This window comes from Haliaeetus albicilla, chromosome 8, assembly GCF_947461875.1.
Source record: "Haliaeetus albicilla chromosome 8, bHalAlb1.1, whole genome shotgun sequence".
Lineage (NCBI taxonomy): Eukaryota > Metazoa > Chordata > Aves > Accipitriformes > Accipitridae > Haliaeetus > Haliaeetus albicilla.
The window spans coordinates 31,621,240-31,644,268 of record NC_091490.1 but is presented as its reverse complement, the minus strand read 5'-3'; the positions used below and the strand labels follow the sequence as shown (position 1 = coordinate 31,644,268).

General features: G+C 43.0%; 1 long non-coding RNA gene across 1 annotated transcript in view; it reads left to right on the top strand.

Annotated features, from left to right (window-relative positions):
* Positions 1-10,924, top strand: part of LOC138686449 (uncharacterized) — a 28,010-nt gene extending 17,086 nt beyond the window's left edge. The window contains exon 3 of the long non-coding RNA XR_011325833.1: positions 10,775-10,924. This is a non-coding gene — a long non-coding RNA (uncharacterized lncRNA). The remainder of the gene's footprint in view (positions 1-10,774) is intronic.
* Positions 10,925-23,029: the final 12,105 nt, after the last annotated feature.

The following is a 23,029-nucleotide window of genomic DNA, read 5'->3' as shown; positions in this document are numbered from 1 at the left end:
CTGTTTATTTGGGAACAGGAACAGTAGTGTAGGGAGGAGTGAGCTGGAGTCTGAGACACATATATGTTCTACGTATGCCTATGAGACACAGGGGTCTTCTTTCATCCACGTTCCTTACCCAGGTGGACCTCCAGCTTCTACCTGGAGCTGGTGTCGAAAATCTGTTCATACCGTGTACCATAGGCACAGGAGGAGCAAATACAGAATTAGGTCATGATAGCAACAAGTTCACTCTTTTGCTACAGATTCTTGACTAATCATATAGAAACAGAGATTTCTGAAACTTCCTAGTCTGCTCCAGGGCTAGTTTTCTTGATTTAATGGATGCATATAAAGGCTACGCTGGGCGCAGGTATCAAGAGATGAGACAGTTCAAGAGCTGGTGTGTCCCAAGTGAGAGAAAGACAGAGGATGAGGTGGAGATGACGGTTGCTGAAGTATGGGAGAGAAGGGAGAAGAGGGGGCAGGTGGAACATCACAGCCAGAATTGCTGGTCTCTGCGGAAAAATACACCTTCCTGAGGAGTGTGGTACTGCCTCTGTAGCACAGTCTATCCAAAATCTTGTGAGGCTTGCATAGTCTGAGGCATTTCTTTCCCTAAAACATTGTCCAGACAACTTCTCTTCTGTGGCCACTATATAAAAAGGGAGATACTTGTTCACCTGACTTCTAGGGAACTGGCTTTTTGGCATCCTGAAGTTTCTGTCTTCTCTGGTCAGTTTGTGCGACTTGGTAGAATGTGAATGGTCCTCCAGAGAAGTTAACAAAAAAAATGAAGTAGAAAACTTCTCATCTCATTATCAGCTTTTTCAGGTCTCTAGACTGGTTAGTGCATGGCAGCTCCTAGTTCGTATGCTTGCCTCGGTTCTCCGGGATGCCTGTGTCCTGCAGGCAACCTGCCCAGCAAAAACAGGACGGGTGGGATGAGATAAGCTGTCATGGGAGTTATTCAGTCTGAGCCTCAATTGCTAGGGGCAGTAGGCTGTTTTGAAAATACAGTCTTCCTGCTAAGAATGATAAAATGTTATTGATGATTTTTTTTTCATCATCCACTTTGAATTCTGTAATGCGGGCTATTCCCAGCCTGGGGCAGAGCTGGAGATGACAAAACATTTTCACAATCGTCCCCTTGGACTCCAGCCTGTGGTTTGAGGGAAATGCCATTGCCCCATGCGGAGAATCCCATATGTATCCGGCCCAAAGACACCACGGCGCGCCTGGCCGTCACACCGATGCCCGCCTTTCCAAATAGCGTGGTGTGGCCACAGGGATACAGGGAAAAGTACCTTAATGGTGGGATGATGATGTGCTGACTACATGGTGTGTGTACAAGTGGTTGCAGACCGCATGGTGTGGAGAGGCACAGCATTTGCAGCGGAGTCTTTATTTCTTGTGTTGAGTTGTCCAGTTACCTCTACCCTCTGAAGCCACCAGGTACTTAGGCTGGTATTTAGACCATCTCAATCTAGAATATAACTACTGAGATGGATTTTTTTTCTTGTAGATATCTTCTCTCACTCTCCTGCCTCCGTTTCACTTACGTTACTAAAAAGCACCTCCTTTATGTGTGATTTTTATCTCCCTTACAAATGATTGCACATTATAATTTCCAAATTTCAGTGGAGTAGCACATAAAAGAGGAAGAAATTGGATAGCTTTAAATTGTAAACTTCACCCAAAACATGATCTGAAAACAAATTATCTTTCCTGATTGCCTTATTTGCATTTTCACAGGCTCCTCCTTGTTGCTGGGGCTGTGAAGGGGGATGGCGTGAGAAGCACCGGGGCGAGATGATGTTTGTTCAGCGTAATGTGGGAAACGCTGAGACCTTTCAGGGGATGGGTATTTTTCAACAAGATTTCCTGGTTGATTTTAACCAGGAAGAACTGTGTAGGCTTCGAGAAGCACTAGAAATGGGTCAAAATACAGCAATGCATAAAATTTCTTTGTTATGTGGAAGAAAGTGAAGAAACTGATATATGTGCTGGTTTTCACAAACCTGTTTCACTCCTCTGCCACCTCTCTCCAGTAAAAGAGCCATTTATGAATGAAATGTGATGACAGACACCTTTTTTCTCCTCCTAGTATTTCAGGTGAGCATCAGAAACACCAAAGCCCAGCTCTGACGTTTATTTATATCCCCTGAAGTCTGGCATTTTCCTTGTGCTGTGCATACAAAGAACTACATCCACCTGCCCGTCTGGTCCAAGATGTGTAAAAATACCAGAGCGCCACAAGGAACCTAAACGTAAATGCAGGAAACATAATTACAAGTGAGTGGCCTCACACATCTCTGCAAACCGTTTTGAGGCATGTCCCAGGCTAAATTGGGTTGCCCAACCTCCCTTGCTCTGTGCTTGCAAACCATACCCCTTGTTCCCTGACAGACTCACACTCTCCATTTGCAAAAAAAAAAAAAAAAAAAAGAATTAAAATAATAAGATAAATAAATAAAATAAATCCCCCGCAGCATTGCACTGACTTCACAGTCTTGGCAGCCCATAATGACAGTAGTTCGCTGAAAAGCCACATACGTCATTGGGACTCTCTGCAGTGCAACCTCGTCCCGCTGTGAGGTGCCGTCGGAAATATCTGTCTCCAGCCACTCTGCACTGGAGGACCCGCAGCAGCGTTCTTGTCGGACATGCTTGGAGCGTGGTGTCACGGAGCTCTGAAGTTTAATTATAGCCTCTGATGCTAACCCTGCCCTCCCGCAGCTTTCTGGCAGGGCTCGCATCCCAGACAGGGACGTGGTCACTGGAGGGAGGGAGGCCACGGAGTGGGGTGGGTGCGCGAGAAGGAAGATGTCTAGTATCGGGGTGGTCTGGAGCTTGACTCTTCCCTGTGCCCTGCTAGCACCATCCTGCTGGCGAGGCCGAAGAGCCAGGGCTGGTGTGCGTCAGCTGTGGTGCGGGGCATTATGGGGAGGGCGCGGGACGGCCATGGCAAAGTGTCAGGGTGCACCTGCCAGCAGGGCAATGCTCAGGCTGCTAACAACCCCACTTCGAAACCCAGCCGAGAAGTTACTACTGAAATAATTGGTTTGTTAAATGCTGTCTTGATTAATTTTTCCTTTTTTTTTTTTTGCGTGAAATTGCAATTTTTTTGCATTTTTCCTCTGGGGAAAATATTTGCAAAGGGAAAAAAAAGTTTTAGATAACTCATGTAAGACTGAAAAGGTGGAGTTCAATTTAGTCATTCTTCATGTTCATATTTTTTATTTTCTGTATGATGTGTCAGTGGCAGCAACGAAATTTTATTTTTCTCATTATTATGATCATGTGTTTTAATGCCCTCCTTTTTCACCTAGTTAGATTTTACAAAGGAAGGCAGCCAATAGTGCAGACTGGAGCATCTTTGCTGTCTGAAGAGTTTCTCTTTGTGTCTTTGGCTGATCTGGGACATCACACACTACTCAGCATGCATCATTAAGATAAAAATAATAAAATACTAAAACACAGAACACAACAAACCACATAATGCCTGTATTTAATGGGTCTCTGTTATTCTGAATTGGAAAGGGCAAAATAATGTCTTTTCTCTGAAACAGAAATTCTTAGGACCTCTGTTGATTGCAGATGAAGCCTGACAGGAACAGCCCCAGCCCCTTTCCCCTTTGGACTTCAAATACAGCATCGGGTAATGAGTCAGTGAGGGAATTTTTAATTGGCAGGTTCCTGCAAGGGCTTTTCTGCTCTTATGAGCTCTCACAGCCCAGTTAAATGTGCGGTCATCTCCGCTCGTAACAGGCTTTGTGCTAAGCACCGACTGACCTCTCAACCTCATCCAGGTCCACTGTGGCCTGCCCGGAGCTTGATTTCAGCCTGTTAAAAAAGCCAATTTCCATGGACCAGGTGAATACTTTTTGCATTGTTATAGCTTTTGTCCAGCTTTGCAATGCAGTGTGATGTCACGTGGCCGTATTTCTTAGTGGGCAGCTAGTAACAGCAAGGGGTTATTTGGTTATTCAGTGACCCAGGCAGAGGAGAGCCGGCGCAGGACGGGAGATGCCATAAGCGTTAGCATTGTTGTAACAGGATGAACAGTAACTCTGCAATTAGACTTGGAGAATTTTTATTAGGCTAATGAAAGATCCCTTTTATATAAGGTGTGTTCCTCTGGGCAGCACAAATGGTGCAAGTTGTAGTGCTGCAGAGTGATGGAGAGTTTGGGCAATCGTAACTTGGGGGTGATGACTGGGAACACAAAAAATTCACCTCACCCCAGTGCTGGTCCCAGTATCTCTGCTAAGGATGAGGGATACAGGAGGGTTGCAGCACTTGTATTCCTTGTGCTATATAAATTAAACACCAGCCTTTGGCCTCCAGACCGTTGCTTTAACAATTCTCACATCAAGACGGTGTCTCAGTGCAAACCCCTGTTTTCACCATGACATGGTAACGTCACCAGCAAGGTCAGGTAGAGCTATGGTTAAAACCAGACTTAAATAAATCTCTTAACTAGCCAGAAGGCTGAAAGTACAACTGAAAGTTATACTTTCAGTTATAACCTCCAGAGTCTTATACCAAGTGGAATGGATTTAATCAGAGCAATATCCGGTGCTGTTCCCTCTGGGAGAAGGGGCCAGCAAAGCAGAATAAAGTTGTTGCAGATCAGCTGTGCTTCAGAGGGAAGATTTTGAGGAAAAAAACACAAAACCAAATTAAACTCTTCCAAAACAGCTCTGAGCGTGGAGTCTGTGTTGGGTTCCCTTTCATTTAACCTGTCTGCCCCTGCCATTTTGAACAGTCCACAACACAAGGCGAACGACTCCAAATGAGTTTTTGTGTGGAAAACTGATTTTTTGAGTTTTATTTCCCCTGTAATATCTTCTGAATGGTGTAATGTCATCATGGCCTACAGAAATTGAAAGAGCTGTTTCCATCCATCTACCCATACAGCTTCGCGTGGTGGCACTGGAGTACCACCGGTACATAGGTCCCCATGGGTTCACAAGGAAGTCCAGTGTTGCTCCCTGTTACAACTTGGAAGCCGAGAAATGAAGGTGCAGTGATTTGGGGGTTTTACACTGCAGAGCAGTGCTAAGGCCAGGAAAGCAATCCTGGCTTTTGGGGTCTTAAGGAGGTTTTGTAGCACAGAACCTTCATGTACCCCTGAACCCTACTCTAGCTTCTCCAGAATGCAGTACTGCTCTGGAAATCTTTCTGAGAAAGGTTTTCTTCATAACCACTTCTCAGAACTTAGGTATAGGAAGCTTTTTCATTGTTCAAGAAATTCACCTTTTTCACAATAATCACTGTGCTCAACTCGAGCAAGCTGGAGAAGTTCCTCTTTCTCTCTTTCACCTGAATATTTGTCCGCATATTGGCAAGCAGATGTTTGTGGAGCACAGCTAAGCAAGCAGCACATTGCTTCTGGAGAAAAAAAAATGCGGGATTCTTTTTCAATGATACATAATGACATGTTCGTAAATGTGTCCTTTGCAACCTCCTCAGAATTGCCTCAAAAGCGGGACGAACCCCATGGTTGTGCCATGGGGAGACCGTGACTCTACACGCTCCCTGCGATGCAGGTGAGATCCAGCCCTTCTCCCTAGATGTGCACGGTGGCTGGATGCGGTTTTCAGGGCCATACAGCGTCTTTCTCCGTGAGCAGCCAGGGTGGGAATGGGGAAGCCTTCCTCCGAAAGGAAACGCATGCACGGGCAGGGAGGAGCTAGGCTGGGGGATGTGGCAAGTTCATGTAAGAATAGGAAAAAAAAGATATATTTTTCAATAACATGCAATTGCTGGCAACTGGAAGCTGCATTTGATTCCCTTGGCACGTAGAAGAGACAGAGATTCATATCCCCACTCCCAATCAAAAGGAAGAGCGACCTCCCAACAACCCAATGGAGAACCTCAACTGGGAGGTGCCCACAGCAGTGGGTTCATTGCCTTTTTGGGGAGGGGCAGCTAGCCTGGCACACATGCAAATAAAGCTGGACACGCACACGTACACGTGCAGGCATGCTCACGAAGAATGTCAAAACCTTGTATTATTGTCACAAGACAAAATCCCTGTTCTTCAGCCAGCTTTATTTCTAATCTAGCAGCTATTTCACTGGGGGCAATCCAGACTCTGTGCCTGGTCTCTGAGCTTGCTCTCTTTTGCATGCCTTTCAGCATACAGTATTGGTTTAGATTTATGACTGACATAAACTAATTTACATGTAGATTTAATTGTAGGTAACATTTTCCCTTTCCTTTCTGAAGCCTACCTAGTCCAAATGTTGGATCATGCTTTCATCACAGGACCTTTTTTTTTTTGGCCGATACCTTGGCCCCCAAGCCTTCTGTACATGGCTAGCTACCTGTATTTTGCTAGCATCCTGTTTATTTTCCTGACTGATTTCCAGGGTCATCATGATATTTGTCTTGAATGTAGGTGAATCTAACACTAAGCTAAAGTAAAATATTTAGTAAATTGCTAAAGAATCATTTGATATTCCAGCTTGTTCCCACTGCTTCTCCTTATGCAGCATAATTCTAATCCATTTTTTAAGTAATTCAAGTGTTTATCTAAATAAGTCTTTAAATATTTAAAGATGATTATTCTGCCCAGCCCTGCCTTGCAGCTTTAATGATCAATTTTTTTTTCCTTAGCTGTTTCATCAACCTAAACAAAACCTGAGTTTGAAGGGGTTTATTGCATTTGATTTTAAAAATGAGAGGGAAAAATAGCTGCTGAAACAGTGAAAGAATGAATGAAAGATTTATTTCTTTGTTTTATGTGCTCAAAAGAGATTTTATTTTCCTGCTGATGTCTTTTTTTGCTTGAAATGGATCTTTAAAGAAGACAAACACAGCCATTCAGTGGATTCAAGCCCAAACACTGTTGGGCAGGTACTGCACTGAGCAGCCAGTGGACAGCGTATTTTTTAGCAGGGTCTTTGGAAGCATCAGCTCATTTTGTGCCTGTTTGAGCTTTGTTAGTAAAAGCTGAGAAACTGCCCACAAGTTACATTTCCATATGCACGCATGAACTCCAGTTGAATCATCGGTTTCCAGAAAATCCCTCTCACACCTGTGGCACTGTTTAGCTTGTGTGAGACTACCTCAATAAATGCAGTATTAAACAAATGATTCAGAGTCAGACACACACATTCAGCCCCATATACACAGCTCTGAATAAAACATACACATTGGATGGGCAACATCGAGTTACAAATAGTTGCAAGAGGATTGAGCTGTAGCAAGGGTGCCCCAATACTCATGGGAAGTATTAGCTGATCCACTGCTTGTTTCCAGATACAGGATGCAGCCACCTTTTCTGCTAAAGGCAGTTTCATTTCATATTTCAGTAAAACTTCTTTTAAAGCAGGCTTTAAACATTCCTTTACACCACCAGGTGGTTTGTAACAAAAATACAGGTTTTAAGACTGTATCTAGACTCTGTACCAATACTATTCTTGTTACTGGTGTCCAGTTGGATGTAGGTAACTGGGCTGGACTCTCCTTTATTGCAAATTCAGTCTACCCAGACCTGTTCACTCTGCAGGGTACATAAAATAAGATACATTAAAAACTTATTGTCAGCAGTATAAGCCAAAAGCTGAATTCAGATGGGAGACCCTTGAGTAAGTCTGGAGCCTTCCTTGTGTGGTTGTGTCTTACAGCGATGCCACACCTGTGGACCTGAAATTTTCAGCAAGCTTCTTGATGCTTCAGAGAGATTCCCTCAGTGAAGGCTGGAGATAGCTCAGGAAAGGCAAAAAAAAGGTGTAAAGGGAAGAGGAGGAGATGACCAGAGTAAGCCATGTGGCAGAGTGTGACTGGAGACACCAAATTCGTAGATGGTACAAAAGAGTAGGAAAATGCCCTGGCTGTCTGGGAGAGAAAGATGATACACAGAGAAAATAACTTGGAAAATATTCCTTTTTTGTCTTTGTGTGGTAATAGCTGCAGGGTCTTTTCCAGCACTGCTCAGCACATTCCTCTTGTCCCATTCATTTCACTCCCAGATCTTTGCTGTGGCTGGAACCCTCATCCATCAGGGAGCAGAAGGCATCTCAGATTGGGATGCCAGCCTCTCGCAGGGTGTGCAGAGGGACATGTCAAAGAGAAACTCCTTGCTGTCCTCAGGTCTGTGCAGCATGGTGGCAAAAGGCAATGGGCACACACTGCAACAGGGGAAAGCTGGGCATAAGGAGAAAGTTTTTCATAGCGAAAATAGTTTAGCACTGGAGACCATGCAATTTCCATCTGTGAAGATCTTAAAAGCTGGACTGGGAAGGCTCACAGCAACCTGACCTTGCTTTGAGGCTGTGTTCAGAAATGTCCTGGGGTCCACCAAGATCTCCTCATTAAGGGTGTCCCCCAGACCACCAGCCTCAACATTTCCATTGGTGTCACCACACACATAAATAGTTGTGGAGAATGGCCTTGATCACTGCTTTGGAGTATTTCCTCCAAGGAAAGCCACTGTATGCATGTGATTTATTGTGGCTCTCACTAGAGCTGCAGACCTCCATTTATCAAAAGGAGTTTTTAAGTACCCATTCTAACAGGGTGGGTGCTGCCAGCCTGGGACACAAGCAGGTGAAGGATGAAGAAGAAGACATGGTCCTACAGTGCTTCAAAGGCAGTTTGATTTTTATGGAATATGAACCTGCTGGCTTCAAGTTTTATGAGCCCATTAGAAGGGTGAGTTCAGACTAGCTCAGACTTTGAAGACAAGTCAGCCAGTAAAACCGCCTGTGAGACTAAAGCACAGTAAATAATAGTACAGCAAAGCATATTATTAAGCTTGCTGTTCCCAGTGCTCTTCTTTTAAACATGTCTTAAATGGAAACACTTTGTTTCCTGAAAGCTTCATTTCAGCTTAAGTGCAGCTCTTCATCTGTGACTGTTATTTTATGATTTAAGCATTAACATTGATGAATTTTAATAGACAGGCCAAATAAAATTAAAAATATGTTTGTGGGTGTAGCGAATGCTTTCAGGAAAAGAAAGATTTTATAGGGTGCTATAATAAGTAACACAGATGGGATATTTAAATTAACAAACCCCAGATACTGAGAAGGATGGAAATACCTGTAAAAGCTGAATTTAACAGCTAATAAATATGTTCACAGGTGATGTGTGTCAGGGTGCTGGGTGGCCTCAGCTGGGTCCTCCTGCACTCCTGCCCATGGCCCCAGGGCTCTGTTTAAGCTCAGCCCTGGAGCGTCAGTTCTGATTCGAGTTTGATCCTAGGTGTGCCAGTTAGTTGAGATCTGAAAAATCGTGTGTTTCTGGGGTAAAGACTGGAGAAGAAAAAAGGATTATGAAGCCCTATTGTGGAGAGGTACATCCTTTGCTGTGGTGGCACTGTCGGACCCCTTCCCTGGCACTGCTGGCTGATTTCCTGAGCTGTCTCCCAAAGGGGCTTCTTGGCTGACTCCTGGTGCTGTGTTAGGTGTTGACTGGTGGATAGGGCCTTTTGTGTTTGGGGTGCTCAGGGTGTTTTGGCCGAGTGATCCTAAGAAGGTCCGGCTCACTTAAAGTGGAGAGGATGTTGTCAAGAATGAGCAATGTCTGGAGAACTTTGATCACCAAAGAAAAATGGAAACATGGATTAGTCTACATCCTGCTTTTAAATTGTTTTGAACCAAGAATTTTTTCAATGGATATGGAGGATCATGAGTCCTGTAACTATAGTCCTGCTTTTCCAAGTTCTATTTTATGGACTTTGTTCTGTAGACTTAGTTTTAAGTTGTGTTTTATGGAGGACAGGCTTCTGGAATCTGGAGGAAAGAAGGACATCCTCTAGTCTGAAAAAGTCTCTTGCAGGGATTAAGGGAATGAGCTCTTTCTTCCTGGCCACAGGCAACAGAACAAGAAGTTGTGGGTTTAATTTCCAATAGGAAACTCCACTGCCTTTCTCTGATGAAAGCAAAGCATGGGTCTGAGGGTGTGGTATCTCCACTGCTGATGTGTTTAAGAATAGGTTGGACCAGCATCTGTCAAATTATTTGGGTCAAATCGATCATGGCTTGGGGCAGCGGGAGGGACCATGTCTAGCTTTCTCAGAGCTGAGTGTCACTTAGGAAATAAGCACCATTCCTTTCCCTTATGCATCTGGTTACTCACTTCCAGTAAGGGTAGCTCTTGCCAACTCCTTGCTCTCCTCCATGCATGAAATTTTGGCAGAGTCCATCTGTTTTGGGTTTTGTGCTGGTTTTTGTATTTCATCTGTGCTTGCCCCTCATCAGAAACTGGTTTATTAGCAACCACAGGACCTATGATAGGAAATTTCCCTATGATTATGGTTGCAATAGAATAAAAATCCTGGCTTCTAAATGCTGTTTCCCATTTTTTTAGTTCAAAGTGTACAATGACTTTTTAAAACACTTGAACCAAATCTTGGGAGTTCTTCGTGTCTGCGGTTGTGTCCAGAAGGAGGGGATACATTTCTTTGCCAGGAGCATTCATAGTTGGTAGGTTTGAAGCCTGTAAGAGGCTGTAGTGTGAAGTTATTGCTAGTTGGTGTACCATAATCAACTGCAGGCATTAATACTGTTACAGCAATTGAGTGATTTGTAGAGTTGGGACTAATGATGCTGGCAATTTTGGTAGCTTGGGGGATACATCCAGAAGTAGAGAAGAGCTTGCCATTCACCAGTTCTTTCTAAATATCTCACAGGAGATGGGATGTGATCCACCAGACTCATCGTGTGTCCAAAGAGGTGTTTTTCAGCCTCCACTTGATCAGGCAAGTTCTGCTGTGCCTGCTCATTTGGGGCCTCACAACTAAGCATATATTGATGCATTGTGTGTTTTTTGTTTACAGTGAAATGAGCTGCTGCTTCTGCTGGATGTATTTCTATGTTAACTGCTGAAAAATGGGTGCTTTCTTTTACATTCACTGTAAGAAAACAGGATGAGTGCTCCTACTGTGCGTGGCGGTCACCCACAAGTATGGGAACCTACTCAGTTCACCACTTTTCCAAAGAGCCTGTCCTTGCCACAAAACATGTGATATAAGTAAATTCATGCTAAGGTAATAAATAAAAAAAAAACAACTAACAAAAAACCTGTTGTGTTTTGACATGAGGAAAAACCTCCCTTCCTTGCCCCTTAGGTCTGCTGTAAGGACTTTATGTGAGAACAGAAGAGGCAGTGAACTTCAGAGCCCCCAGCCTGGGCTCAGCATCTCTGTTGGGGGAACAAGCAAATATTTGGCTGCTCATGTGAGCTTTATAGATCTGAGTACCTTTAGCTTAGCAGAAAACTGTTTTCTTAAGGGGACATTTACCTAAGAGAAAGTTGTCATCCCTTTGCCCTTTTTTCCTCGTCTTTTCTCAGTGTGGTCACCTGATTGTAAAGTTTTATTTCTTAAACTGCACGATGCCCAGAGACCCCCAGGAAGCTCCGGCATAGCGTATGAATTTAGGGAAGGGGGCTACGTTTATTTAATCCTAGTGATGGGGGGAATGTGTCCTTAGTGCACAGCAACATGTGCTGCAGGGGAAACTTGGGGTTTCCTTAATTCATTGCTCGTATGGGCAACGCGAGAGCCTCCACGCCCAGGGAGGGGGTATGATGTGGTTGTGGGAAGGCAGAGCAGGCAGGCATATCGTACGTGCACTGCTGTCTGTGCAGAAACCTTATGACTTCAACAGCACTGGTCTCACAGGGGAAGCAAACTGGGTCTGACCAGTTTTAACCTACAGCTCACTGATGCGTGTGTGTGTTTGTTTGTTTGTTTTAACAAGGGAGATGATAAAATAGGAGTTCTCCCCTTGATTCCTCTGGCAGTGGGTGTTTCGGTCATTGAGTTACTCGCGGACCAGCTGATGGGAAAATGAGTAGGAGAAAATTCCTCTTAAGCTGGCAGGATCCAGCCCCTGGCAGAGACTAAACTCTGTAAAACTCATCCGAGAAAGTCTGTTTCTCAGCCCGCACACATTCTTTTAAGGGGAAAAAAATTAAACAGGAAAGGAGGTGGTGGAACGCCAGAATAAACAGCATGTTGCTTGGAGCTTGAGGCCATGAAAAGATGGAGGGAAAGGGAGAAGGAAAAAAAAGACTTTGAAGAGGTACAGATGAATGCGTCGACACGAGTGTGCTTTGGTTTTGACAGGGTTGTAATTTGAGCAAACAAACAACAGAGCTGGGAAAGTCAGAGTAACCCTCAAGTTCAGCAGCACAGCACCTTCCTGTTACTGCCTATTCTTATTGTCAAAGCTGACTCAAGATAACTTTTCCTCAGATGACTTCCCTCCAAAACAGTTCCAGAACTGGATTTTTCTGACACTAGATAGTTTCTTTTTTTGGCCATTTTTATCATACTTAATTTTCCCTTTTTTTCCCCAGAGAGGGAAGCAATGAAAGGATGCGAAATACAATATATCTCGTAGCTGTATTGATATTCCCAACATGGATTTTAATGATTCAAGCACTAGTAATTAATTTTATACAATTAACCCATTTCCTTAATTGCTCTGAGCAAAATTACAATAAGATTTTGCTGTCTGTTCACTGAAACAATTTCCCAGTTACCAGCCAGATTCTTCTTCGTGCTCAGATGAGAGATTGCAGTCATCACCACCAGCCAGATTCTGGCTGAGCGCCTGAGTCAGCAGACCTTTCAAAGGCTGATATGCTAAATAGAGGTGATAACTTACTGAAATGGATTTGATCTTTGTGTGATATTGTGCATTTGCCCCGACCGCACCCCGGGGATGGGTGGGAGCTGCCATGCACTTTCTCTTCGGTGCTCAGCGTGATCCATCACAGATTCAATACGCAGCTCTGATTGTCAGCATTCTTGGTGTGATGACCTGGACCCAACTTTTAACTGAGGGGGTTGGAAAAAGCTGCTTCCTAGTGTCACAGTGTCCACAAATCCAAAAATACTGCTGGATAGCTTGGGGCAGGAAAGGGTAGATGTAAGCCACGTCAGGAAGAGTTTTAATTCTGGTTTTCTGCATATGGCACTGCAGTACATAGCCCCACAGCCAAGAATTGGCTTTTGATGGGGAAAACCACCCTCCTTTTGTGTCAGTGTGCAGGGAGCCTCTGTTCAACAGCCCCTGCTCTTCTCAGCGGCATTTCTTACCCTAATTGTGCAACTTGGCAGAGGCCTCTGAAGGAACGGAAAGAAAGAAATCATCTGTCACTTATTCTCACTGAAGACTTGCTTTCTTCTCCTGGGAGGCCTTCTATAAAGTATTTAGTGGTTAAAAGAAATAATAAGCTCTGGTGTTTTCTCAGTGCTATATTAAATCAATTGCACTAAAGAAACTCAATTTTATGATGAAACAAAGGTGAAACCTCACATCCCCTCAAGCAACTCACTGCAAGAGGAGTACCTGGCTAGGCTGGAGCACCTCAGGCACTCGCACGTCAAAGTGCCCATGAGATTGGGTTAAAACTCAGCCATTGTCTTCCATGGAAACCTTGAGCTCTTTGAAAAAGACATTATTATTAATCAAATACAGACTAGAAAACAATGAAAGTTCCTCTTTCCCCCCAAGTTGTTCCTCTTCTTTTTCATTTTGAAGAGGGTGAGCTGTGTGCTCAGTCATGGGGCTTCAAAGTTGTGAGGCTCCCTGGGCTGGGTTTGCTTTGGGGGCAGTTCACTGAAATGAACCATTTTCATGAAAGGGTTGGGTTCAATAAAAGGATGTATTGTTTGCTGAGATAGTGAGGAGAATACCAAGCCCTTATCACTGTTGACTGGGCCAGGAATCTAGATGAAAATATTCACCCAGCCTTAGTCCTGAAAATGGCCTGCTCCTCCAGCAGTTTTTTATCAGAGGAAAGTGATGGTGGGTCCTGGGTGATCCAGCTGGTGGTTATTACGTTTTTTAGCAGGTGTGATAATTCCAGAATTGAACAAATTATATGCTTGCTAAAGATCTTAATCTAGAGTCATTAAGATAGTCAATATTCCTGGAAATCAAGTTCAGTTTGGTGCATGCTGGTGTAGAAAAGGGGAATTTGGTGTTTGCCTCAGAAATCTTCAGCATGACTAATTCACCAATGGTAAATGGCATGTGGCATGAATGGAATTAAGACTGGATTTGAGCAGATTATTCAGTGATGATGAAATGCTAACATCTGAATATGAGCAAATCTTCTGCAGTCTTAATGTAAGAAGGGCAAGACTTCACAGGTTTGGGGTGAGATAATGGTTGGATAGAATTGATTTAGTCTAAATTTAGCCATCTGAAAGAAAGTCTTGTCTAAACGAGGCTCGTACCACACATCTTGAATATCTGTCTCTGAGAGGGATGACTCATCCTCTGAACACATCCTTCTCTTATCTATTGACCATAGATGGAGCCTGGATGACCAAATTGTTTAACTTTTGCACTGATAAAGTTAGGTGAGCTGAATCTCACCCAACATGTTCACTAACAGTGCATTTCTTCTACATGTTTGGGTATCTTCTAGTGTGTACTGAGCACTGGAGCCACTTCTGCTTGACAGAGACCTGCTTTGAGTTCTTTGCAAAGAGACCCTCTTAAAACTGTCATTACAGAGCTGCACTTTCCTTACAATTTAAGGCAGCCTATATTAACTAAACTTGGCTCATTGGAACAAAAACATCTGTTTTGCCCCAGGGCTTGAACTTCACATCTTTCTCCATGCAGAAATCCATCTCGCTGTCTGTGGGGCTCCTTCTGGCAAGAAGCTCAATGCTTGTAATTCAAGACTGGTGGAAAGCCTGTGCTTTTTGCCTCTCTGGCCATAGGACATTTAGGAAAGCAGATGGTTTGAGGTGTTTCTGTTTGAAACTGGGGAAAGGAAGGAGAGAGGGACAGTAGGAAAAGTGCATGCTGAATATCTGTCATCTAGGGAGACACTGGGCATGCATCTGCGAAACAGATATACAAACTTTTCTCATTTTACATGTGGGCTGAAACACTGGAGTCAGGCATGGTAAAGCTTAACATCTCACTGTTTGAGCTCTTCCTCTTTTGTGGGTTGAAGGCTGACTTTGTAATGGCTTAAATTAGCTGTCTCCATTCCCTACCATTTAAATTGCTTTTTAATTAACTTTCTCTCTCTCAGAAGAAAATACTGTTCGAGGCACAGAGTAAACCAAAGTTGCTATGTGTATAATAGTTTCTAATGCAGATAAAATATCAGAGATGCTGCTAACCTTTAAAAAGCTTGCTTTCATATCATGCACATTAAATGGGATATACCATGCGCACCTGAATATAATGACACAATAAATATGGCTTAACTAATTGTTAATAGAACTAAGACAAAGGGTCCTTGATCAGCCACCTTCCTCCCGCTGCCTGGCCCCACACCATTTGCCAAAAGCCACAGCCCTTCCCTTCATACTTGCCCCTAGGGCCAAGAGGCTGACATGGGAGGCATCAACTCAGCAAACTGTCAGACCTTCAACGTTCAGTGAAGCTTGTGTCTAATTAATTCCCACTGCTCTGATGGCATCTTTTCTCCCCCCTGCCAGTGGCTGGTGGAGAGTGGCCCTCCACCAGTTTGGGATGATGCTCCTGTGGGATGCCGTAGGGAGCTTAGGAAGTCCCAGATGCAGCTTATGCCACCAGCTCTGTCCCATCCTATGGCCCTGCCTTCCCTTAACACCTCTGGCACCTCCTCAGATGTGTGCGCCTCCCACTGATTTGTGCTGTGGGTAGAGACTGCAGCCGTGGACTGGGAGTAAAAATGGAATGAGTCTTTATGGGGAACAAAATGAAGCCTCAGCTACATTATTTTTGGTGGGGCTGTGAGAGTGAAGGAAGGTCCTTCTCTGACCCCACCGGCTAACAATGATGCATGGACTGTCTCATATGCAAATCATATGTTTCCCTAGTAGTTGAGAAATAAAGTGATCTAATTAGCCCTCTTTGGTAAATCTGAACTTTGTAAGGTTGTTACAGCTTGTATTTATATAGTGATTGTATTTTTTGTCGGGTTTGGACAGGCTCTCCTGTATAGATCCTACAAGCTGATCTGTGTTCTTAGACTCCCAATGCTTCTGGAGCCGTCCAAGCAAAACGGCTTGTTTCTACAGCCCTGATCTAGATGACATTGAGGCATCTTGTTGAAGCTCTGCTATTTGTGCTTTTTTAAAGTAGGGTTGGGTGGGTCGTACTTCTGTGTCCTAGCAGCTACACAAAATAAAATTAAAATCTATTTCTGGATCTACCAAAATCAGTTTGCTTTGTAGCAAGTTGTTTTGGTCCATAATTATTTTTAAATACTTGCTTTAAAATTAACCCAAACCCACAAATAAAGCAAACTCCATAACTTCTGCCTTCAGTTTGGGGGGCGTGGAATCCACCAAACCCAGTGACTCTGAAACAGAAGCTTGAAGTATATCAGTTTGAAATACTAAAGTGCAATTTCAGCTCCCAGATTTCCTCTTCTGTGTATGCTATTAAGACTAATACTTAATATGATGAGCATTGAAAAATAGCTTCCTCCTTCTGGATGCTCTATATTTTGATTAATTTTCTTTTTTTTTTTTTTTCCCCTGAACTCTTACGCGTAAAGGTTAAGGTTGTCAGGATACAGTAAAATGGCAAATGATAGCTTGACCTCAGATTTTTCTAGGAGAGGAAGATGATTTATTTATTTGAAGTTATTATCAAACTAGCTGGACTTATTTAAGGTGGAATTGTGGCAGGGGATGATTTTTAAAAAATACTTTTCGAAGCACGTAAAATAATTGGAAATTTCAAGTGTTCCTTATGCCTGTTTCAGTGTCTGTCTTCCTCATCTTCCCTTCATCATTTTACCCTTTAGTTTAATTGGCAAAAATCACTTTCAGGAAACAGAAAACGCCAGCAATACAGTAGAAAAAGGTGGTTTCATTAACAAACCCCAACAACTTCCTTTTTTTGTAAAAGGTTGATCCTAAAACCATTAAGTGTAATGAAGGATTTGACCTTTTGTCCATCTTCCTGATCATAGTCAGTCATGCTATTCCTAGATCACCTGAAAGCAGAACTAGTACAGCATGTAATTCTCCTCCCTCCTGCATTTTTATTAGCACTCCGAAATTGAATGAGACACCTGAAATAATTTGTACTTGATTTTATAATTATTTGTTTCCAGAGCACTCTAAAATCCCAGGAAGAGGAGAATAAGGTCTTCTCCAACCAGATACAGCACTGACCAGGCTGCAGATTTTGGTTTTGATGTTGGCTTTTGGTCATGATGCATGGTTTTGCTCTACTGGGTTGAAGTTATGCTTGTAGGTGTGTTGTGGTTTAACCAGGACAAGGTGTAAAATGTAAAATCATCCATCCTTACAAAATTTTTTTTGACCTAGGTTACATTAGATTATTGGTATTTTTACATTCATACTGCATGTTAAATATATACAGATGAGAAGATTAACCCTGCTCTGAATTGAATAAGGAAAGGTAACAGGTAGTAAATGAGATTATGGTTCACATTGGTTTGTTCCTTTCCCATGACAAATTTGAGGTAATGCTAGTCAAAGAGCATTTTAGCATCTGCAGCGTTATTTCACTGTGATTGTTACTAAAATAAGTGATGGACACTGCAGACTTCTCTATTTCATTTTTCTGAGGGCAGGCATATCTTAATCCTCTGATACAGTTAAGTGCCTCTGAGTCAGACATAGTCAGAGACGGATATGGTGAGGGTGTTGCACACAACTTGCTAATCAAATGTCTTATTAAGAAAAAAGTTAATTCCTTCATTTTTTTCCTTGGGGATTCCCTTAGATTTCTTGGGGCTTTTGGATATTTTTCTTAGTCTAAGAGTTCTAGTTATGTTTTACAAAGTTTGTATCTTCTGAGAGGAGGTGAAGAGAAACCACATTCTGCCCAGGTTTATCTTCTTTCTTATCGGCCAGAAATACAAGTTGGGCTGTTACAAGCTTCTTTTTGGACTCTGCAAAGCTATTCAACACAGATTGCCTATTGCAGGTCATGCAGCTTCCTCCTCTCTGATTTTGGTTCTCATTCAGCACAAGGGAGTTGTAGAAACAATCCCTTTTATATGGCATATAAATATGGAATATAGGAGTATCTTCAGAAACGGTATGTCCACTTTCAAGAGAAAAATCTGGGGGGTGAAAGCTAGAAAAATTTTGAAGACTCCTGTCAAAGAAAGGAGGCAGGCATCCATGATGCATCTCAACTGAAGAAATCCATAATGGAGAAGGAAGGCATGATGCTAAGCTCCTGACATGCAAAATAATTCAGGAAAAGATGTAATTTCTGAGGGACTCATGGCCAAAGCAGCCAGGGTTTTGGTATAAACCTGCCTGGTTACCTGCCCTTGGGAGAGGGAGCCACCGGGAATCCCAATAACCAGAGCCTGTGGTTTTGGGAAAGCTGTCATGGCAATGACTTGGAGGCTGGAACCATTCTGCTTTCCAGTCTGACCAGTTAGGGTGTCCAGTTCTCAGAAAAGAGGTAGAACTGGACCAGAGAGGGTGTCCAGTTCTCAGAAGAAAGCTAGTATTGGTGGTTGAAAACTATTAGGTGGTCTTGTTCCTGTCCATGACTTTCCAAGACCAGGGAGTTTAGACCCCCTGAAAAGTTTGGTGCAGGAAACTTTGGATCAATTTGGACAACAAAGGCTTGTGACAACTCAGTATCTGTGTAGGTGTGACTGGTGTTTCATCTCCCACAAGCCTTTTCCATGCTCTACCCATCCAAACTACCTTGCTGTTTTGAGGCTTTGCCAGGTTGAGCCACCCTACTCACAGCCAGATAAGAGCACTCAGGTGTAGGATCATTTGACATCTCCCCATTTGCATTTTCAGTACCTAAGAAGTCATTGTCTACATTTTGAGTCACTGTTTAAATCTAGCACAAGTTGAGCAATTTAAGACCACGGAAGTGCAGTTGGTACATCCTGACAATCCTGTTTGGATTAACAGGTATATGATGGATGAATGTCTCAGAAGCACAGAAGTTTTTTCTTCAGCACACACCGCACATGTAGTATATGAATCAAATCACATAATTAGAGAGGTCTTCAGGTTTTCATTGCTCTGGCCACTTGTCTATGCCAGCTGTTAGGAAATTGGGTCATGCTACCTGATATTTATTGTATTCTATTTCAGCATGGCTGGAAGAAGATGTTGATAACTGCAAGAAGGCCAGCTAACTGGAGGATGGAGGTTGCAGGATAAATCACAAGGTTGGTGGGTGTGTGACTGCTATGCCTGAGCATTTTACACCAAAGCCAACACTCTGTGAAAGGGAGTTCAGGACTTCAGATGTTCAGTCTTGTTCTGAAAAATTATGGCCATAAATCCCACCCTGAGCAGTTTGGGTCTGCAAATAACTTTACTATATATCTTGGGTTTTTTTCCTTATGGCTTTGGAGTCATCATATAGCCTCCAAGTTTGAGCTTTAGAATGAAGGACTGAATTTAAAAGATTTAACTCCCCCCCATCATTAAATAGTCAGCTAGGCCTGTAGGGATAACAGTCTTAGCTCCACAAATGCTTGCAGTGAGGGATAACTTCATTTGCAGCTGGTGCATGTAGGATCACCTATGGAAGGAAGCTTTTTCTCTTCTCTGAGAGGGTGAAAATGAGTAGAAATCAGTTTGACCTGTGAGAGCATCTGCCTGAGGAGCTGAGGCCGTTTCAGACATACAATGTTAGACAAAGACAACCCAGATTGCTGGTGGTATTGGAAAGTAAAAGGCACTAGAAGGTGACTTTCTTCTTCACCTGATTCCAGGTGAGGAGGATAATAGGAATGTAAATGGAATTATTTTGACTGCCAGATTTTTTTTTCTGGCAAGTCCAGGAGGCGTGAAAATCTGTGCAGCACTTGTCATGGGTGATTGGCAATGCAATGGTCCTATTCAACAGTTGGTATTACATAGTAACAAATTTCTTTTTGCATAGTGCCCCATAAATATGCAAACCCTTTTTTGATTTGATTGGTTCACATTCTTTAACTTTGAAACAGTTTGAATAAGGAGCTTGAAGGCAAACTGATGCAGAAGCCCAAAGATCTTTCTTTAGTTTAATAACTTCCTCTCCCAACCGTTGTAGGTATCAACAATGGGGAGCTGTTGTTGGTTGAAATCCACATTTGGCTGTAAACTTTTGAGTTAAATGCTTCCCTGATGTGCTTAATGTGTTGTCACTTCTTGATACACATGCATGTGTATTTGTGTGTGGTCTAAGCTCAGAGGGGAGGTAAAAAGCCTACACATTAGAAATCACAGCAAGGAAACCTCTACAATAAAAACATGCATTGATTCAAAATATCTTTACTTTAGTTACCATTGAAAAGTTCTCAATCTAGCTTTTAGTCTGAATTTTACCAGAAAGGCAGCATCCCAGTTAAATGGTTGTCTTTGTGGTTTTTTTTAATGTTTATTAATCATTACCTTTACACACCTTATTTTCACTTTCACTGCATGTTCACAGCAGGATAACTCACATTTTGCTTGAGAAAAACAACTTTTATCTCAGTGAAGAGAGCTCCTGGAAAGACAGGATGACAGGGGTGGACCCAGATGTAGAGAAACTGTGGGGTGCCCTGCCTCAGTGAATGTTTTAAAAGACCTTTCTTATAAAGGGATCTTCCTATTGGAAAAAATTTGCATGAACTGTGGCAGTTCCCAACAATTATTCTCCACTTGCTAATGGTGGTTTTCCCCTTTGTCTTGGCAACATGTCAGCTAAGGTGTTTCCACTTCCCCACCACTGTATTTACAGTAAACTTCCAGGAATTTTGGGTTAAACTTAAGGATTACAACATCAATATCTTATACGAAGTTTTGTGGTGACAGTCACGCATGAGAATTTTTCTCCTATGAAAAATGTTTGCAAATTGGGGAAAAAAGAGTGAAACTTCATGTCCCCAGCGGAGACTGTTCCCGTGGTGCCTATACAAGGTGATGAGCAGATGCCATTTGGAGTCTCCCATTCCCAGTGGGGGAGAAAGGGGCTCGGCACACCTCTTCCTGACGACTTTTCAACTGAGCCAATGCAAAAGGCTTCATGTTGATTGACTCACAAAGAACACCACTTCAGCTGCATCAGCCTTCAGGAGACAATTCTCCGAAGCATGGAAAATTTCCACAGAGTGTATCCGGGGTCTCAGCACAACCGCTTCCTCTGACTGCTACTGCTCCGTGTGGTGAGTGGCTTGGTGACAAACTCAGTAGTGCTAGAGGTATCCAACTTGCTGACAAGCACCTTCCCCTTCTCCTTCAGACATGCTTTATCTTGGTGATCTTGCAAACACAAGGTAAAAGAGCTTTGGGGGAAAGGATCATGCACCAAATAACCTTTGTAATGTGGCCTGTGTTCACTTTTCAAGGAAATATGTCATGATTTCAACTTTGAGGGTCCTGTAGGAGGCTGATCTGAGGATCTGTGTCAAAAACAGTCTCTCCAGGTGGGTCTCCCAATGCGCGACGCTAGTCTGCGGCTTTCACAGCCAGGATCAGTCCACAAGATGCCCTCTTAGAGGCCTTGCTAGCCTAAGTGGTTGGTGTCAGTGTGTGTGCTGCTCCCAATGTCCTGCCTTTGCCCACCATCCCACGATGGTGCTTTCCGCCCAGCAAACCCTGCCAGCCGCTGCTTGCTTCCCCCTGTCCCTGCCCTGTATGCCCCCACCCAGCAGGTTAAAGGGTGAATAAAAGCAGCTGTTTCCTCTCCTTGCCGGGAGTAAGGCAGGCTTGCAAAACCCAGGCAGCCCTGGCAAATGCCCCTGTGAGTGTGCAGGCATGTAGCAGTGCTTTGCATAGCAGACTAATAGTGCACTGGCAGCGCGCGCGTGATTCAGGCATCTTGCATCAGCCCTTCGGCTGGCTAAAAAAACCCCTCTCTGTCTGTAGCTCAAAGAAATTTAGGGGTTCCCCTTTTTCTAGTCACTGCTTATACGCGGTCAGTGTCTCCAGGAACTGTTTATATTTCCCCGAAATAATAAAAATGTTACCTTTAACTCCTGCTTGATGACAGCAGAGATGATGAATAGAGATTCAGCTCTCCTTCTAAAATCCTGCTAAAATCTGCATTAGCCAGTTGATTTCAGGAAGCTTTCACCTGTCTGTTGATCACTGTCCCAGATACTGAAAATGCTATTAATTCCCATAACCTGCTGAATGGAGAGAATAAGTTTACTCTGCATAATGGCAAACTATAGTATATAACACATAGAGAGGGCTGGGGGGTCTTTAAATGCTGTTAGTTATTCAGTGATTTCCATTCAGAGTACTGGTTGGCTTTTTTGTATTCAGATTCACAGTGGAGTATATTTAAAAGCTGATCCTAACTTGCATTAAGAAACAGTGAAGATTTTCATAATAAAACCAGCCTATTGCGATTCTTTTTATATAATGTATTAGGAAAATTGAAGTGACACAGCCTTGGTCAAACATTAACATACTTGATTGTCGAGCATCAGCAAACACACAGGTACAAAAATTGCTGAAAAGGTCCAAATAACTTGCATTGCTCTATAATGTCTGCTCTGGTTAAGAACAGAGATAGGGGAAATGGTTTATTGTACTTTTACTTATGTGCAGAACTTGCTGTGCAAGTTTGACATTTAGTGATATGCACAAGTTGATTGAAATACAGATATTAGGGAAGGATAGCCTTTAATGTCTCATGCCTTGCCTCTAGGAACAAGCTTATCCACTAACTGAATAATACAAAGGACCTACTGAAAGATTTGGGTTTTATGAAACACTTCTATGTATCTTATCAACAACTCTGAAATGCAAAATAAGTGCAATTGCAGGGTTCAGAACAGCGTGTTCATCAACAAGAAAATACTTCTAGCATTTTATTAGAAAGGATCTGAGAGGAAGGGCAGAGTGACTGATATGATGCAAACCAGCATAATTAAATAGCTTGTTCTCTTGAGTAACTTGGGCTTGATAACAACCCCATGTGGACTTGATACGACTGCTCATGAGCCTCAGTGGGGCTGGAATCAAGTTTCATCAAGTTCTGTTGATCTGGTCTGTCTGTTTTAAGCCTATGATCTCAATCAAGGGAGCTTTTCATAGCAAAGAAAAAGTGTGCAAGAATTTCTGGGCCTCAGTGATACTTTTGGGTGTAGTGTGGGCACCCCCTTAGAAAATGTGTTGGCA